Source organism: Molossus molossus, unplaced genomic scaffold (genome assembly GCF_014108415.1).
Source record: "Molossus molossus isolate mMolMol1 unplaced genomic scaffold, mMolMol1.p scaffold_m16_p_20, whole genome shotgun sequence".
Classification (NCBI taxonomy): Eukaryota; Metazoa; Chordata; class Mammalia; order Chiroptera; family Molossidae; genus Molossus; species Molossus molossus.
Genome location: NW_023425356.1, coordinates 736,387 through 748,524, shown reverse-complemented (window position 1 = coordinate 748,524; position 12,138 = coordinate 736,387). Strand labels below are relative to the sequence as shown.

Below are 12,138 nucleotides of genomic sequence, written 5' to 3'. Positions count from 1 at the left end.
CTGAGATCAGCCTCGATATGCTTTATTACATGCCTTTTACACCTTACAGCAAAAAAATTAATGATATAAGAAAATAGGATCTTCTTGACATAATGCCCAGGGCTACAACAATGCTGCATAGAATTAGTTTGCCTTGCAGATAACAGGAACACCCAGGTATTTCAAGGTACATGGGGTCACACTTAGCCCCAAGCTGCACAAACACAATGCAAGCCTAATTCCTTGAGACTGTGGGGGAGGTCAAGTCTCTGACTCAAGACCTCCAGGCTCCGTGAACTCTGTCAGATATGTAGCCAGCTCCCAACAATTTCTTGCTTCAGGGAGTATTCCAAAATTCTTTACAAAACAGGTTCAGCTAGAGGGCACACAGTGACTTTTCCAATCGTCAATTATGGAGCTATAAACAAGTCAGCACAATAATTTACCAATCATCAATTATGGGGTTATGAACATGGCAGCACCCCCAGTGGATAGCTTCAGACCACGTTGAAGCACCTCCACAAATGACACACTCGAGGGTTGAACTCAGTGGGTACCAGACCCTGCTGAAGTAAGTCTTGCTTTGTGTGGTGGGCCCTGCACAGCTGATCCTCCAAGGGAGTCAGAGGTCAGTGTTCAGTGGGCACAGCCAGTCCTTTCTGCTGACCAGCCTGAATAAATCCCTTCCATTGACGTGCCAACAGCAATCAAGACTAAATTATAACAGAAGGCGTACAGTCCACATGAGGAGTGCACCTCAAGGGCCCAACTTGGAAGGCTGAGCCACTGGGCCCTACAGGACACCTACAACAACAGGCCAACCTACGAAGCCTAGGAGACATAGCAACTCTACCTAATACATAGAAACAAACAGGGAGGCAGCCAAAATGAAGAGACAAAGAAATATGTCCCAAATGAAAGAACAGAACAAAACCCCAGGAAAAGAACTAGATGAAACAGAGATAAGCAATCTAACAGATGCAGAGTTGAAAACACTGGTTATAAGGATGCTCAAAAAACTTAGTGAGGGCCTCGAGAGCATAAAAAAGGACCAGTCAGAAATGAAGGATGCACTAATTGAAATAAAGAATAATTTACAGGGAATCAACAGTAGAGTAGGTGAAGCCAAAAAGCAAACCATCGATTTGGAATATAAGGAAGCAAAACAGACCCAGTCAGAACAGCAAAAGTAAAAAAGAATTTTTAAAAATGAGGATAGGGTAAGGAGCCTCTGGGACAGCTTCAAGCTTACCAACGTTAGCATCACAGGAATGATAGAAGGAGAACAGAGAGAGCAAGAAATTGAAAACCTATTTAAAAATAATGACAGAAAACGTCCCTAACTTGGTGAAGGAAACAGACAGACAGAAGCAGAGTCCCAAATAAGATGAACCCCAAGAGGCCCACACCCAGACACATCATCAAAATGCAAAAAGTTAAAGACAAAGAGAGAATCTTAAAAGCAGCAAGAGAAAAGCAGTTAATTACCTACAAAGGAGCTCCCATAAGACTGTCAGCTGATTTCTCAAAAGAATCTTTGCAGGCCAGAAGGGAATGAAATATTCAAAGTGATGAAAAGCAAGAACCTACAACCAAGATTACTTTATCCTGCAAAGCTGTCATTTAGAATCTATGGACATATAAAGAGTTTCCCAGACAAGAAAAAGCTAAAGGAGTTCATCACCATCAAACCAATATTATATGAAATGTTGAAGGGTCTGGAGGAAGAAGAAAATAAAAAGTATGAATAATGGCAATAAATACATATCTACCAACAATTGAATCTACAAACAAAATGAATAAGCAGAACAGGAAAAGACTTGTAGATACAGAGAACTTTGTGTTGCTTGCCAGATGGGAGGGCGGTTGAGGGGGATAGGCAAAAAAGGTGAAGGGATTAAGAAGTACAAATTGGTTGTTAGTCTGACAAACCGCAAAGGTAAGGGGGGTGGGTAAACCACAGAACTTCTATGCATAACCAATGGACACAGACAATGGTGTGGGGAAGGCAGGAGGGGGCTGAGAGTGGGAAGGAAAGGGGGGGGGGGGGCACACCTGCAATACTTTCAACAATAAAGATATAGTAAAATAACTTTTGTTTGTTTTTTTTTAAGCAAAGAATATGAGACAAATGCTGCCAAGACAGGGGTCCTAAAACCGGCTGGGGCTGTGAGCGGATAAAGTTAGTGGCCGGTAGTTCTCAAAGCGGCAGTTTCATTAGTATCACCTGCAGCCACAGGAACTATTGGATTCTGATTTCTTTTAGCTCAGCGTGCATCCCTTGTTCTTTGCCGCTCTACAAAGTATAATATGGGTTCACAAGGTACTAAAACATCTCCTAAAACCTCCCTGCCAGAGCAAAGGGGGAACCTGAACGACGAGGATGGGATTCGAACCCACGCGTGCAGAGCACAATGGATTAGCAGTCCATCGCCTTAACCACTCGGCCACCTCGTCAGCTGCTGATAGCTAGTGCCATAGATGCTATATTTCTTCGGTCAGCAACTGTTTTGCAATTTCTATTCTTTTTTGTGTTTTTATTAACGAAAGTGATGCCTCTGCTTGTACGGATGGCCCTCCTGCTTTGATAAAAGAAGAAAAATAAAGAGAGGCTACAGTCCAGAGAGGAAGAGGCAGGCGAGCATGTGAACTTGAATTAAAATGGCAATGTACACTTCAAAAAGAAATGTGGAATCTGAAAAAAACGAACTCTCAGAAACAGAGTAGAATGGTGGTGATAAGGGGATTGCTTGTGGATGGGGAACTGGGAAGATGGGGGTCAAAGAACACAAAACTTGCTGTTAGAAGATGAATACGTTCTGGAGATCTAATGCACTGCACACCTATTAAAATCAACAATGTTGTATTATATACTTTTAAGTTGCCAAGAGACTATTTCTTAAATGTCCTCACCACAAAAAAGAGATAATAATTATGTGATGTGATGGAAGTGTTAACTGATGTAATCACATTGCAATACATAAATGTATCAAATGAATACGTTGCACACCTTAATCTTACAGAATGTTGTATATTGATTATATCTCTTTGTTTTAATGTCCTTATTGTGGCATTTGTCTTATGTTGGGTGATTTGGGGAGGGTGCAAGAAAACCGGGCTTTGTTCTGGGTTGGATGCTTTCAGGAATTCTGTGGTTGAGTATCTAAACAAATTGTATCTAGATGAAGGTAAGAATATAATGAAGCTAAAGCTGTAAAACTAGTGTTCCCTCAGACCAAATGGAAGAAGATGTTCGGTACTGTGTTTTGCACAGTGGCCTTCTTTTATTGTCTGTCCTTAGACGAGGTCATGAAATGTTTTGTTGTTTGTTTGTTTGTTTGTCTGTTGTTTCTCCTTTCATTACGGTCAGAGAATGAGTTTGTCTGATGCTCCCGTTCTGAGACTGTATTTGCTCAACAGAGGAATCCCGTGGCCTAGCCATTTTTAGCAGCCAGAGGAAAGAACAAGGCACTGAATGTTGACAGGGGAACGAAGTTCAAGTGTAAGGGAGTGTCTGTACAGATCAGAGTGTTCCCTTGATTTGGGAAAACATGGGGGCAAGGCCACTAAAACTGAGACAGTCCACTGAGATTTGAAGTCTACATGCTAGCCATTACACCATGGGGACCCTGAAGATGGATCTGCACTGAAAAACTGATGTGTGCTCCTCACGGATATGCTTATCTTCAAAATGATGTAGGCAGAACATTAGCTGAAGGAGTTTGAACAGAGCCTCTAATGGGTGGGGACAGTGGAGGCTCTAAGACGTTCAGGGCAGCCATTCCGCGGTACAGGGGAACCAAGTCAGCTAGGTGTCAGTGTTTAGAAACGGCTGAGGTACTCTGAGTGGCTCCAGGAAGGAAGGGCCTGAGTTGGGGACTGTAAAACAAACTCTTAATCACTGGGCCAGGATTTTAACTGATCAGGGTCTGAGGAACTCTAGGAAGAAAGAGACATCCAGTGTAAGGCGGGTAGCGCTCGAATGCCACACCATCTCCTCATGGCCAGTGGCTTTACGGTCAACTGGTTGTTGATGTGGACCTAACTGGCCGCGCCTGCAGCCCGGTGTACACCTCTAACGCGATTCAGACCCACCGAAAGAAATTACAAAGATGTTGCTGAAGTCAAATTACGGGGTTCAGAATCCAGAGTGCTAATCCATGGGGTGTTTACATGAGGAGCTTTCTACTGCAGATTTTATGTATATTCTTACATCAGGCCGCTACCTTTTGAGGAGGCTTTAAGAAGAAAGGATTTGTGGTAGAGGCCTCTGACACACGAACGATTAAGACCCTAGGCACGCAAATAACTTGGGGTCTATCAGATTTCGAAAACCAGGGTAAGAATAGATGGCAAGAGAAAGGGGGCGTGCATATATATATATGGCACTTTTCAGAAGTCCGACAAAAAAAGTAAGGAATGACACCATGCTCCTCGGGAGAAGAGACCGCGCGAGGGAGGTTTATGTGCACAGACCAGGATGCACCAGCGACGCAGGTGTAGCAAGCGCGCGGAAAAGCGCCAATGGAGCAGCTCGAGGTCCCATCGAGATTTAACCTCGGATCACTGCATTCAAAGGCCAGAGTGCTAACCATTATACCATGGGGCCACCCAAGGGTGCACTAACATACCTATAAATATTCGATGCAGAGCTCGTCATTCTGCTCTTTGTACTATTTTGTGAATTATAGCCTTAGTTTAAAACATAGTAATTAATTAAAAATCTATGTGACACGCAGTCAAGGCTCCAAGAGAAACACAAAAACCTAGACTCACACACACTGCGATCTTCTGAAGACCAAGTGCGTGTTAGAAATTGATGGAACCCGAACCCAGAACTGAGGTCCGGGATGTGAAATTAAAATCCTTAGGCATCTAAGAGAAAACCTAATTTACCAGGATCTCAGGGGATTCTGGTCCAACAAAGGTGAAGGGACTGGAGGAAAAGGATGTGGAGACCAGAACACCAAAACAGAAGCAGGTCCCACCGAGATTTGAACTCGGATCGCTGGATTCAAAGTCCAGAGTGCTAACCATTACACCATGGGGCCAACAACGAGAGAGCTCCGGGCACACTTTTTCAAATGTGTTGACAGCGTGTGGTGGCCATTTCACTAGAGTGATTTTTTTTCCTGGACACATGGGTCCTGGGAGGAAACGCAATAGCTCTGCTGTGAGAGAAGCCAGGCAGAGCTCACTGTTGCTTGGAATTTTTCTCCCGCCCATACAGGGTTTGCAAAATCAAACTGTATTTCTTGGCAATTTTGGAGATTCTTTAAATTCTTTTTTTTTTACTTCCTTTCTTTTGTTTATCCGCATTTCCTAATGGACCGAATGCATGTATAATAAAAGATAATTTTTGTTATATTTACTCTTTTCTATGTTACATATACAGTGAGTGTGTGCATTAGAAAGAGCGAGTGAGACCGTTTTTTAAAAATAAACTTTAGCCAACCTCTGAAAACAGTTTTGAAAATTATCTTTCTGGTACTTCCTCTCTATAACTCTGGCCTCCGAAGCGGAAAGATAAGAGGGCTCCAGGAGGAAAAGTTGAACATTTCTGTTTGAGACGTTGTTTCCCAGTCATCAAACATGCCCACAAGGAGAATACTGATGCCTTGATGTGCCCACATTTTTGGAAGAAAATCAAGCGGAAGAAGTTATAGGTAGGCGAGTTTTCAGAAGTCAGAACTGAGAAGTCATACGGAGATAGCAATTCAAAGAATTGGAGCCTGGGCATCTTTATAGTAGGCTCAGAAATCTAGTGTTTTCCCAAAATCATTTTCAAAGATTATTCTCTACATACTGTTACACTAAGAGACTAGTACTACCTGCTTCCAGTTTCGTGGCGAAAAATAATAATAACCAGGAAAACTGTATTTCGTGTTGTTTTAGTGCGTGTTTTGAGTTTCCACAGTTAGTCCAGCAGATGATGTACCTGGAAAGAAAATGCAACTGCGTAGTCGGCAGGATTCGAACCTGCGCGGGGAAACCCCAATGGATTTCAAGTCCATCGCCTTAACCACTCGGCCACGACTACAAGACCCAGTCAGGGATCCAGATAAATTCTCATGAGGCATATTACCTTTCCTGTTGCTATTGGTCTTTCTGTTCAGCAACTGTTCTGGAATGTCTGTGGTCAAGGTAAAAACAAGATTTGGAAGATCGAGATGTCGATTACAGAAGTTATTACAAATTATAACAATCTGACTGAGATGCACATTCCGATTTATAACAGGTGTACCGGTACCTAAATCTGAGATACTGAGTCACAAGAATCGCCAGACTAACGAATAGCATTTACTGCAGTAAAGGAAAACAGTACACCAGCAGAACAGGTCCACAGACCCTATCTGATAGTGAGAAATTGGATTCAATCCCCTTTCTTCACATATGAATTGTAATCAATAGCAGGTGGCAGAGGATGGTTTTGACCCACCCACCCCTAGGTTAGGGTCCAGCAGGCTTCCGCTGGTCCACTCCACTAAGGTACATCCATCCCCTTTTAAGTGATATCCAAAAAAAATAAATTTGGGCATTTTTTTCTTGCTTCTAAGTAATTGATGACTATATTTCGGTTGCTGTCAATAAGAATGGAAAGAGCTCACTGATACCCGTACGTGGCTACACTCCACCTCCAAATACTAGCGTACCTCCGAAAGACTCCAATCTCAGATGGCAGTTTGCTCATAGCTCTGATACAATGACGTTTCGGGTTTATTGGAAAACCAATCACATGCTAATTGGCATAATTTAGGAAGGTGAGATTGCAAAAGTAGACTTCGGTCTTTCCCAGCTCAGCCACTTCCGGATACCAGAAGCAATATCTACTCTAAAATATTTTTTCTCCACTTTCAAACTTTCAATCATAGTTGGCATGCACCATGATATTCGTTTTAGGTATACAACCAAGAAATCTGACATCACGTAATTTACTAAATGATCTCCCTGCTATGGACGCCTCGTGTCGTAATTTTTAAAAGTATTGCAACTGCATTGGCCGGGAATCGAACCCGGGCCTCCCGCGTGGCAGGCGAGAATTCTACCACTGAACCACCAATGCTCCCGGGTGCGGGTGACCTTTTATGTCCCTATGTAGATATAGCGATATCGTCAAGTTAAAATAACAATGTGTAAAAATAATAATAATAATAGTGGGGGGGGGTCCTCCCCAGGACTTTCTTAAATCTTATTCACTGTAATCAATACATTTATCATGCTGCAGGGATCCATAATAGCCACTACTGTGGAAAAAAACAAATTCATTTTGAGCTAAAGACATTTGAGTTTCTAAAATCCTTTATCTAAGAGCAGAGCCTTCCAAAAGAACTCAGTTATCATAAATCCGATCTCCTGAAGCAATTCTCATCTTCATTTCTGAGAGAAGTTGGTGAAGGAAAAGAAAAAACAATTTTCCCTCTACCATTCTAAATTACTGGTTGGAATCCCTGTAACAAAAGCAGAAGTTTGTTAACATGTTCATGTCATGTACACGTGAGAGAGACCCAGGGAAACTGGTAACTTGAAGAGTCACAGAAAAGGGGAGCAGAATTTGCCTGTTTGACATAAGAACTAACTTAGGCTGACTATTTCTTAGAAACAGCAGACACAGAAGAACATCTAAAAACCAAGTGGAAGTTACATTTTTGTAAGGGACATTAACATTTGTAAAAGTTGTAATATAAACGGAGCCATTTTTAAATGGAGCTGGAGCTACATCCAAGAGGAACTGCATGCTGTTTTATGTCTCAAACCTTTGTAATGTTAAAACAAAGCAAAATAAACTTTGGACTGGGCCTAAAGCAAACTTGTGCCCCAAAACAATGTTTGCAAGGATAACAAGAAAGCAGATTTTATGACTCCTGGATCGATGACTACCGGACTTAACATTAAAAACATTCTTTAAAATAACATCGTTATGTTATGTTGTTATGTTATGTTATGTGCACCAATAGCAATGCCTTCCATCTACTGATAAATATCTTTTGTCTTTGTCTCCTAATCAGAACACTTTTTTGGCTTTTCTGCCTGGACCGAGTAGCTGCTTCTTTTGCAGGGTGTGGTGAGCTAGCCACGCTGAGTGAGAGGCTGCACTTATCAGCTTTGCTTGACAGCTGTGTAACCCGGCGCACAGTAGAGACAAACACTGAACATGCAGAACTGCAGCGGAGAAATTCGAGTAGCTTTATAGCAGTGTGCCACCAAAGGAGAACGGGAAGCTGTCACCTAAAAACCGGAACCCTGATGACTACCATGGGGGAGAGGGTTGAAGGCAAAAAATCATGAGTGACCTTGAGTAAGGGGTTCAGGGTGGTAAGCTGTGCTGACTGGTCAGGTCTATTCTTGTGCAAGCTTCAGCAGTTTTTAAATTCTGATTTATTTAGCTCTTTGCCGCATTTTGTTCCGGGTCTTCCTGACTGTGTCCAGGTGGTCTTTCCTGTTTACAGAGGTCTGCAAGAAACCTTGGGTTTGTTTAGTCAGTGATGTTGTAAAGGACAAACACACGACCTTGTCCCCTGGATTTTAAGGGAATGGCAAGAACTATCTGCTAATAGATAACCACTGCATTGTATAGATAACCATTGCTTTGTGTACACCGAAACTGATTGTTCTCTCGGGCATAACAGCTAACTGCAAATATCTGCTTCCGTACGAGCTTGCTTGCTCGCATACCCTTAATCCAAATTTCTTAACAGGGGCTAAGACAACTATATAAGCAACCCTCCCCCTGAGCTCGGGGCTGCTCTCTCCTCTGCGTAGGATGGGACAGTCTCAGTGCGGCTAATAAAGCTCTCTTAATTTGAACCCAGTTCGGAGTCTGAGTCTGATCTGTCTCCTTGGTCTACAGCAATGTTACCTTAAGAACAGAAAAATAATAAGCAGAGCTATATACATACTGTGCTTAACAGACAACATTCTTCTGTTATTTTAAGCAACATATACCTTTATATTCTTCCCTTGCTTTACAGACTGGCCTCCAGGTTGCAGGACATGACTACATGACAGTGTAGCTATGACTCTTAGAAGGGCTCATTTAATCATTTTGACTAAAAGCTGAATTCTGTTGTGATTTGCTGTTGCTTTCATTGTTTCTGGCAAGTTCAAGCTGACTTGAGTGTAGATCCTTGACACGGGCCTGGCCACTGGGGAGAACACCATTCTGTGGGTCCCAATATACAAAACAAACAATTCATTTCAGGAGCGTGTGTTGTGGCACCAGAGACCCAAGAGACCACCAGAGCCAAATTAAAGCCAAATAGAGAGCAAAGCCGGCCAGCGACTGATCCCGAGTTCTGAGAGACCAGCCCTGGGCCTCCAGATGTTGTGGCACGACAGAGTAAAAGAAAGACCACTCGAGAGTTGAAGTCCAAATAAGAGCCGTTTATTAGCAGGCCGGCATCTGATTCTGAACACCCCTGTGACAGAGTCTTTGGAATCAGCCCTGATATACTTTATTTCATGCCTTTCACACCTTACAGGAATAGGATCTTCTTGATATAATGCCCAGGGCCACAGCAATGCTGTATAGAATTAGTTTGCCTTACGGATAACAGGAACACCCAGGCCCACCCAGGAACACCCAGGTATTTCAAGGTACATTGGGTCACACTTAGCCCCGAGCTGCACAAACATTTCTCAAGGAAATGCAAGCCCAATTCCTTGAGATTGCAGGGGAGGTCAAGTCTCTGACTCAAGACCTCCAGGATCGATGGACTCTGTCAAATACGTAGCCGGCTCCCAACAATTTCTTGATTCAGGGAGTATTCCAATTTACTGAGGTTATTTTGACTAAACAGGTTTAGCTAGAGGGCATACAATGACTTTCCCAATCATCAATTATAGAGCAGCACAATAATTTATCAATCATCAATTATGGGTTTTAAACATGCCAGCAAATGTAGATGGTTTGGGAAAATGTGAGTGTCTGGAAATAAAGCTCTGGGAGCATGCAGCAGGAAAGCCTTGTCTAATGATGAAAGAAAGGCTACCAGGAGGAGCTAGCGCTTTGTCGAGGTTGATCACTGGAGGATGAGTGTCTGAATCAAGCTTGGGGCCAGGGCAAGCGTTCCTTACAGAGGAAAGGGTTGGGGAAAGGGCCCTGCCCTCAGAAAGGGAGGCATGCATTTAGAAACAAAGAAGGGCCCGCATGATAGAGGGTTAATCAGCACAACTGGTTGTTGTGTTATAAGCAGGAGAAGGTCAGGATAAGATTTGCAATTTGTGTTTAAAAACAAGCATAATGAGGACACTGATATAACTGAGCAGGAGATACCGGAAGAGTTAGAGATAGTGATGGAAGGAGGCCATTGTGGTCATCAGAAGATATGTGGGATATACCATTTTAGGAGCAAAACTCAGCAGAATCCCTAATCAGATTGGGAAGTGAAGAGGAGGAAGTGCCCAGGATGGCTCCAGGCTCCTGGCTCCATGTGAATAGGAGTGGGAATGCAGCTGAGAAGAACGCAGAAATTGTCCTAGGGAGGCAGGCAGAGGAACTACCTGGACGCAAAGAGCGGGAGGCCATTAGAGGGGAGGGTCCTCAGCAACTCAAGAATACAAGAGAAGCATCAGAGGACAAATGGAAACTAGAACACTGCATTGCCTGGTGGTAAAGAGGGCACTGTTTAGATTAAATCTCCCGGTTAATGACGGTTGCAAATGATGCACTGTCCACTTGGGGAATTCATCGTTTTAGAATTCCATTGGCAAGCTAACAGCCAGTGGAGTCACAAATGCATCCCACCCAAACCGATAAAAGCAGATAACCTATTCTCTTTAGCGCACCTTGGTCTTGGAAGTCTTAACTGGTCTCAAGGTCAACTATACCTCAGAGGAAAGTCGCCCCCAGTTTTCATTCCTCCCCAAAAATGACAATCGCCGTTGACCATGGTGTGATGTGAACAGGCAACCCTCTGACCTGGAGTCAGATGTACTACCATCATGCCACAAGGCCACAGAGGGAATCCCCTGTCTCTTCTCAAGTAGGATTTAAGTAACATTCTCTTCTCCCCGAATACTTTCCCCCCTTTTCTCCCAGGGTCTAAAGATCTATTTCTTTTTATTGGTAGATTTTATCACTTTCCCCCACTATTCGTGACTTTAACAATGCTTTGTTTTTAAAGGTAAGGGATTGACCAGATTAAATATTAATGGGGAAAGCTCAGTAGATTCTCAAATCGAAATTTTCCTATTTGGAAAAAAAAATAGTGTACGTATTGGGTCTATATCTGCGGTGAAACCGGAATAAGAATGGCTACACAGTTGCTTCTCCCTCTCCTGAAGCAGACCCCGCTGATGCTCAGGTCCCTCGCCGCGGGCCTCGCGGTCACCTGCCCGCTCAGCGCGCCGGCTGCAGCCTTAGTCTGCTCACCAGCTGCGGATCCTCAGACGACCAGTGTAAGCAGTTCGCCTTCCCAGTGGAGTCCATAGGCCTTCTAGTCGTTGTAGTGAACACGTGCCTTTCGGTTCACAACAGCTCGAAGCAAATCGCTCGTGTTTGCTGAGCCCTTAGCTTTTTCCACTAGCTCAGTTCGTGATCCTCCTGCAGTGGTTCTCAAAAGGTGCTCCCCCCAGGCCCGGAGCATCGATATCAACTGGGAACTTGTTAGCGATGCGAATCCGGTCACACTCAGGCCCACGAAATCTGAAAGCCAGGGCTCGCTCAGCAGCCGGCGTTTGGACGAGCCCTCCGGGGAAACGTTTGAGATCTGCACCCCAGCTTAGAGGCCAGATACTTGGCTCTCTCAATTAAGCCAAGTTGCAGTGTTCTTCCAGGATAGGGCAGGTGCGGATGTATCAGTTTGCGGGGGCGGCCGTATCTAAGTCCACAGACAAGGTGGCTCAGACAACAGGTTTATTTTCTCACATTCTGGAGGCTAGAAGTCCTAGATCAACCTTGTCAACAAGTGTGTAGATGGCTGCTTTCTCCCTGTGTCTTCACGTGATCTTTTCTCCGTGTGCGTCTGTGTCCTAATCTCTTTTTATAAAGACAACAGTCATCTTGGATCAGGGTCCAATAATATGACCTCATTTCACTTTACTCACTTTTTAAAAAGCTGCATCTCCAACTACAGCCAACAGTCTGAGGTTCTGGAAGTTAGATAGATTATTCCGATCCATATCCTACCAACACCACCTCTATCTACGGGAAGATCGGGT

General features: G+C 43.7%; 4 non-coding genes across 4 annotated transcripts; all 4 read right to left on the bottom strand.

Annotated features, from left to right (window-relative positions):
- Positions 1-2,354: 2,354 nt before the first annotated feature.
- On the bottom strand, positions 2,355-2,436 carry TRNAS-GCU. Its single transcript has one exon. It is a non-coding gene; the product is annotated as a tRNA-Ser (tRNA).
- Positions 2,437-4,958: 2,522 nt separating this feature from the next.
- TRNAQ-UUG lies at positions 4,959-5,030 on the bottom strand. The gene has a single exon. It is a non-coding gene; the product is annotated as a tRNA-Gln (tRNA).
- Positions 5,031-5,937: 907 nt separating this feature from the next.
- Positions 5,938-6,019, bottom strand: TRNAS-UGA. The gene has a single exon. It is a non-coding gene; the product is annotated as a tRNA-Ser (tRNA).
- A 952-nt stretch (positions 6,020-6,971) lies between these two features.
- On the bottom strand, positions 6,972-7,042 carry TRNAG-GCC. Its single transcript has one exon. It is a non-coding gene; the product is annotated as a tRNA-Gly (tRNA).
- Between the last annotated feature and the right edge of the window lie 5,096 nt (positions 7,043-12,138).